Here is a 7,551-nt window from a genome sequence, read left to right as displayed (position 1 = left end):
CATGTGACCTCTTCCATAAAGATGGGTTATGTAGAACCAGGTGTTGGTGGTGCATGCCTTTAATACCAGCACCCAGGAGGCAGAGACCTGGTTTGCAAAAGCTACACAGAGAAACCCTGTCTAGAAAAAAAGCCTAAAACAAATAAATAAATAAGGGTTTGACAAGATATGAAGGATCCCTGTAGTTCAGCTATTCAGAAGGATGGAAGTTTACATCCTGCTTGGGCTACAGGTTTGGGCTTTGTTGTTTTATTTGTTTTAGTTTTTTCGAGGCAGGATTTCTCTGTGTAGCCTTGGCTGTTCTGGAACTCACTCTATAGACCATGTTAGAACTCACAAAGATCCTCCTGCCTCTGCCTCTCAAGTGCTGGAACTAAAGGCTTGCGCTGCCATCACCCAGCTTGGGCTACAGGTATAAAGCCAGCCTAGGTAACCTAGCAAAGAAACATAAGAAGACAGGATGTCTAGCATGTCAGAAGCCTTGGTTTGATCCTCAACACAGCATAAACTGGGCATGGTGGTACACATTTGCAATCCTAATAATCATCCTGTAAGCCTGTAATACAAGCCACTTATCTTGGGGGTGGAAGGATTCTTCAAAAAGGAGGGAAGGATTTGAGATAGTGCAGGGATGAGGAACTTGCTACCAAGCCTGGTAGCCTAAGTTTGACCCCCAGGATCCACGTGGAGTAAAGCTTGGACCTCCACATGCATGCCTTAGCACACATGTCACAGCACAAAAATGGGTAAAATGTAAAAAGAAAAGAAAAAAGGTTAGGGCACCAGCCATAGTAGCACATGTCCTTAACCCAGAACTAGGGAGGTAATGGTGGGTGGATCTCTGTAAGCCGGATCTACATAGTGATTTCAGGACACTCAGCGTTACACTGAGGCCCTGCCCAGAGAGAGAGAGAGATTTTGCGGATTAGGGATATGGTTGGTGGGAGAGGCCCCTGTTGAGTCCCCTGTACTGATGTTTGAGATTGCTGTGTCTAGCACAGTGGAGTAAGCTGCTGAGCTTCCCCTTTGATCTGAGAAAGTTGCTCCCAGGAAGCCGCTTCTCTCAGGGTCACAGCAGGCACACTGGGCGCATTAAATACCAGGGATTTTAGCTAATTTCTTCACAGAGATATGGAAACAAGATAGGCTTGTTCAATTAGACTTTTGTGACAGCTGGTTTAGCCTGAGGACTTGGAGTGGGTGGGTTTGTGTGTTACTTTGCTCTTTTGTTCCCTGTATTTACACACTTGTGATTAGACTCTTAAATGCAATCTATTTCCCCTGCGACATCTAATTGGAGCTGCAGGTTTGCTGGAAGAGAGAAACCTACTCTCTCTAAAACCAGATTTATGATCAGCCAATGTTGAAAACCCTGACAAACTGGAGAGATGGCTCAGAGGTTAAGATCACTGACTGCCCTTCCAAAGGTTCTGAGTTCAATTCCCAGCAACCACATGGTGACTCACCACCATCTGTAATGAAATCCGGTGCCTCTTTCAGGCCTGCAGGGATGCATGCAGGCAGAACACTGTACACATAATAAATAAGTAAATTTGAAGAAAAAAAAGAAAACCCTGATTAGAATCACACTGGACAGCAGCGGTTGGGCAGATCAAATGGCAACAGGCTTCCTGTCCAGCTGCAAACAGCTTTGCACTTAAGGTCCTCTGTTGATATCAAATCTCATCTTTGTTACTTGCAAATATATCCTTAAGTAGAAACACAGTAGCAAAATCTGGACTGGCATAAACCATGAGTGTCTGCAGGAATCAGGTGAGCTGGGACTGTACAAAGGGGTCTGTCACAGAACATATCCAGAAAGTACCATGTCCTGGGGCTGGAGAGATGACTCAGGGAGGGGGAGCACTTGCTATTCAAGCATGAGGACCCAGGTTTGGATCCCAGTGCCCACTTTTGGTTTTGGTTTTGGTTTTTGAGACAGGGTTTCTCTGTGTAGCCCTGGCTGTCATGGAACTCCCTCTGTAGATCAGGGTGACCTCGAACTCAGAAATCCACCTGGCTCTCCCTTCCAAGTGCTAGGATTAAAGGCATGTGCCACCAATGCCCAGATAGAACTCCCTTGTAAAAAGCTGAGTGTGTTGGGGCTGGAGAGATAGCTCAGTGGTTAAGAGCACTGACTGCTCTTCCACAGGACCCAGGTTCAACTCCCAGTACCCACGTGGCAGCTCATAACTACCTATAGCTCTAGTTTCGAGGATCTGACACCTTCACAAAGATATATATAGGCAAAACACAAATGCGCATGAAATAAATTTTTAAAAGCTGGGTGAGGCCAATATGCTTATAATTTCAGCACTGTGGACAACAGACAAGAGGATCCATGGGAGACCCATCCCAGGGGAAGAGTGGAGAACAGATAATCAAGACACAATATCCTACCCTCCCACATGTATACCTGGTCACATGCCCATCACCACACACACACACACACACACAAATATGATGAAAATAAAATTTAAAAAGAAATCAAGATCAGCAAGGCTCATCAACCTCTTAAGTATGATCAGTGGGGAAACAAGGCTGAGTTTGGTTTGCCTGCCACGAAGAGACTTGCTTGACTTGCCATAGAGAACTGTGAATTGATCAACATAAAAAGCAGTTGGGAGCCGGGCATTGGTGGTGCACATCTTTAATCCCAGCACTCAGAAAGGGAGAGGTAGAGTGATCTCTGTGAGTTCCTGGACAACCAAGATTACATAGCAAAACCCTGTCCCAATAATAATAATGATACGTCTAAGAATATTTGGGCAGCACAAATTGAAATTGGTTATAAAGGATTAAAAAGAGATAGTTGGCTGAGTAGAGAGGACAGGGTAGATCTGAGAAGAGCTGGGAGAGTAACTATGATCAAAACACAAAGAACTAATAAACAGTTTAAAATGAGGCAGGATGTGGTACATGTTTGTAGTCTGAGCACTTGGGACATGGAGGCAGGAGAATCAGGAGTTTAAGGGTAGTCTCCACTATACAGCAAGTCCCTGGCCAGTTTGGATTATACAAGACCTTGTGCCAATATATAAATGATACATAGGAAAGGAAAAGGTAAATTTTAAGCTAGTCAAGTATGGTGGCAAAACAGAGAACTCTTGCATTGGAAGTCTACATCGTGAGTTTCAGGACAGCCAGGCTGCGTAGGCCCTGTCTCAATATATCAGTCAAGCAATGGTTAAGCCAGGAGAATAGGGGATATATAGCTTAGCATTAACATGTACAAACCATGTGCAATTTTTGTCTCAATAAACTTAATTTTAGAGTGGTTTCAAATTTCAAGTTGCATGGTAGTACAGCTATAATTTCAGCACTTGGAAGGTAGTGAAAAGTGTGTTTGACACCAGCCTAGTGTCTGTAGGGATTCCCATCTCAAAATAGTAATTTCAGATTTATTCAAAGAAGTGTTTACATCTTCAGTCCACTCAGTCAGCCTTATTGGCATAGTTGCAAAATTAACCAGTTGCAAAATAATGTCAAAATTAACTGGCATTAATAGGTTCTTATTAACTAAAGCCTTCAGTCTTTAGCTAATGGCCTCTCTCTGTGCCAAAATTCCATCTGGAATAGAAATTACATTTGTCTTAGAGTTTCTATTGCTGTGAAGAGACCTGACGACCACAGCAACTCTTAAAAAGTTTTAACCCTTTGATTGGGGTGGCTTACATTTTCAGAGGTTCAGTCCATTATCATCACGGTGGAACTTGGTGGCATGGAGGTGTAAAGGCAGAAATGGTGCTGGAGACGGAGCTGAGAGTCCTACATCCTGGAAGCATCAGGAAATGGTTGGTGACACTGGGAGGAGCTTGAGCATAGGAGAGCACAAAACCACACTTCTCAGTAGTGCCACTCCTTTGGGGGTTATTTTCTGTCAAATCTCTACACGTTTAGTCATTGTTAACTTTTTCTATGGAGTCAGTCATGAGCACACCATCTGCTCACCCCAGAGAAGACACCCACAACCAACCAAAGAAACATCCTTGCTTGACCTATTAAGTCTGAGATGACCTAATTGCTCCTGAAACTCCTTAGCCATGCTGAACAGGAGCCTGCCTGTTCCTCTTTCATCATCCGTTTGGTACAGGTGTCACCCTTACATGCGGGAATGTTAAACCCTCTTTGTTCTTGTGTACTATTGGAGTCTGGGGCCTTCCTTCAGGGTTTCCTTGGACCCCACACAAGATCCTAGTTCAGCTAGTTCTGACCACAGAATTTGGTTTCTCTGCCGGGGATCTGGTGTGACATACATATCACCATGTGAATGCCATGTACAGAGAAATTCTGATAAACCAAAACAATTTTTTTAACATGGTCTCACTTTGTAGCTCTGGCTGTCTGAACTCTCTGTGTAGACCAGGCTGGCCTCAATCTCACAGAGATCTAGTTGCCCGAGTGTGGGAGTGCTGAGATTAAAGGCTGGTAAGCCAACTTTCTGAAGAAAAGGGTTTAGTGGCTAGTGGATGGTAATTTGTCTTCATGATGAGTCCTAAGTGGGGTACACACCTGTAATCCAAACACTTGGGAGGTGGAGGCAGGAGGATCAGGAGTTCAGAGTAATAGAGTAAGTTCAAAGCCTGCCTGGGATACATGAGACTCTGTGCCAGAACACAAGAGGCTCGTGAGGTTGCTCTGTGGCCAGGAGCTTTCTGGTGAGGTTGCTCTGTGGCCAGGAGCTTTCTGGTGGGGTGGCTCTGTGGCCAGGAGCTTTCTTGTGAGGTGGCTCTGTGGCCAGGAGCTTGCTGCCAAGCTTGACCATGTGCATTTGATTTCCACACGGAAAAGGGGAAGATTCCGGCCAGTTGTCATCCAACCTCCACAATGCATGCCATGGCATGTGACCTCTACAACAAACACTAAAATAAATAAATTGTAAATGCATAAACGGGAAATAAAAGCCCTACATTAAGAAACTGAGCTACATTTCTGGCTAGAATTTCAAGGACATCAGAAGAGTCCCTCATTTTGTTGTGTTGTGTTGTGTTGTGTTGTGTTGTGTTTTTTTTAAGACAGGGTTTCTCTGTAGCTTTGGAGCCTATCCTGTAACTCACTCTGTAGACCAGGCTGGCCTCGAACTCACAGGGATTCATCTGACTCTGTCTCCCAGTGCTGGGATTAAAGGCATGTGCCACCAACCCCAGGCTCAGAGTCCCCCATTCTTTTTTTGGGAGGAGGTTTAGGTTTTTTTTTTGTTTGTTTGTTTGTTTTTTCGAGACAGGGTTTCTGTGTGACTTTGGAGCCTGTCCTGGAACTCGCTCTTGTAGACCAGGCTGGTCTTGAACTCACAGAGATCCTCCTGCCTCTGCTTCCCAAGTGCTGGGACTAAAGGCGTGTGCCACCACTGCCCAGCGAGTCCCTCATTCTTAATCCTAAGACTAAGTGTGAGTTTGAGGGAAGAGATGCTCTCTCCATAAAGGTCACCAGTCAGTTTCCACCCTGTGATGTTCTTCCCTGTCATCGTCATGGCTTGAGGGCACTGGGAAATGGGCTTTTGAACTTCTGACTGTAATACCTCTTTCATAGTTTTAAATTTTAATAAGACAGCTGTCTTTAAAATCTTCTAATTAGGATAGTGCTGTTTATAAATGTATAGGCAAATACATCTTAATTGTAATGCAAAAATCCAAACAAGGTTTGGGTAAGAATTTAATCCATAGTTCATTAGATAAATGAGTTGTTCACCTTTCCCCCAAGTATGGAAAGAGAATAGCAGACTTTGGGAGCTAAAGAGCACTGACTGTTCTGCCATGTGGCCTGGGTTCAATTCCCAGCACCCACATGGCAGTTAACAACTGTCTGTGACTCAAGTTCCAGGGCTTCTGACATCCTCACATGGACATACATGCAGAACACCAATGCACATTAGATAAAAACAATTTTAAATTGTTCATTTCATAAACCATAGTGACACACACCTCTCTGCATACAGGGATGGGACAGAAACTGAAGGTCATCTTTGGCTAGAGAGTTTGAGGCTAGCTTGAGCTACATGATACCTGGATGGGGGCTGGTGAGCATGAACACACACATGTGCTCTCTCTCTCTCTCTCTCTCTCTCTCTCTCTCTCTCTCTCTCTCTCTCTCTCTCTCTCTCTCTCTCTCTCTCTCTCTCTTTTCCTCCTTCCTTCCCTCCCTTCCCCCCCCTCTCCTGTGCACATTCCACATTCCTTTCTAGCTTGGCTTGTGATCCCAGCACTTGGGAGTGCTAAGGCAGGAGGATTGTGAATTCAACAACAACCTAAGCTGCATATTGAAGTAGTCTCAATACAAATGGTTTCATTTATTTTGTGATAGCCTAGGAGAAATAAGTATTACTTTTCTGTCTGGTTTGGTTTAGCTTTTTTGAGATGGTTTCTCTGTGTAGTCCTGGCTGTCCTGGAACTGTAGACCAGGCTGGCCTGGAACTCAGAGATCCACCTGCCTCTGCCTCACAAGTGCTGGAACTAAAAGCTTAAGCTATCTGTGCCCAGCTTCTGCCAGCCCTCAAGAAGAACTTTTTGATTCAGAGAACTCTCTGCCAGTCTGGCTTTGACTGGGGAAGCTTCTGTTTACTTTGCATTGTGGGGCAGGTGTTAGTTTTCTCACACTTGTGCAGCTTGCTTTAGAACACTGGGCCCCATCTCACACATATTTGATACACCAATTTCCAGAATTGGGAGGGCCTTTCCCTGAGCATTCTCTGTCCAAGGAGCTTTTTCTATTTTCCTGATTTCTGACTAATGTAGCCTAGACATTTATAGAGTTCTTATGTAGCATTTTGAAATAAGAACTGCTTCATAAACCAGACATGGTAGCACACCCCTTTAACCTCAGCACTTGGAAGAGGCAAGTAGATCCTGGTCTACAAAACAAACTCCAAAACTACATAGAGAGATCTTGTCTAAAACACAAAAACTGAGGGGCTGGAGATGGTTCCGCGTTTAACAGCACTTGCTGCTCTTTCAGAGGACGTGGGTTCAATTTCTGCACCCATGTGATCATTCAGAACTACCCATAACTCCAGTTCCTAGGAATCTGATGCCTTTTTCTGACCTTCCCAAGTACCTGGTACACACATAGTACATACACACTCATGCAGGTAAAACACTAACACATAAGTCTATAAATTTGAAATGTGTGTGTTGGGGAAGGGTGGCATACAACTAGAAGAGGTGCTGCAGCAGAGAAGACAAATGAACTTCTCAGATAATGAACGCAGGTCCCGTTTTTTGCCACTTACTGGCTCTCATAATTTTGATCGATACTTCTCTAAACCGTGTTGTACAACAGTCCTCTGAGCGAGACGACTTCCATCATCATGAAGCTGCGCCTGTTTGCTCGAAACCACCACAGTAGGGATTTTTTGTTGTTGTTGTTTTGTTCTGTTTTGTTTTGTTTTGACTGCCGGCATCCCTGGTAGAAGGAGGGGCTGAAGCTGTGCCCCCACCTGACATTACAGCTGCTCCTTACAATCACCGGAGGCAGGTCTCCCCCAGCTGCACATGGCCTCGGGGATCTCCGGACGCGCTAGACAGACAGGTAGGGGAGCTCAGAGGGGTCTCAGCC

Source organism: Mesocricetus auratus, unplaced genomic scaffold (genome assembly GCF_017639785.1).
Source record: "Mesocricetus auratus isolate SY011 unplaced genomic scaffold, BCM_Maur_2.0 Super-Scaffold_100010, whole genome shotgun sequence".
In the NCBI taxonomy this organism is placed as follows: domain Eukaryota; kingdom Metazoa; phylum Chordata; class Mammalia; order Rodentia; family Cricetidae; genus Mesocricetus; species Mesocricetus auratus.
The sequence above is the reverse complement of the archived record's forward strand: the minus strand, read 5'-3'. Positions refer to the sequence as shown.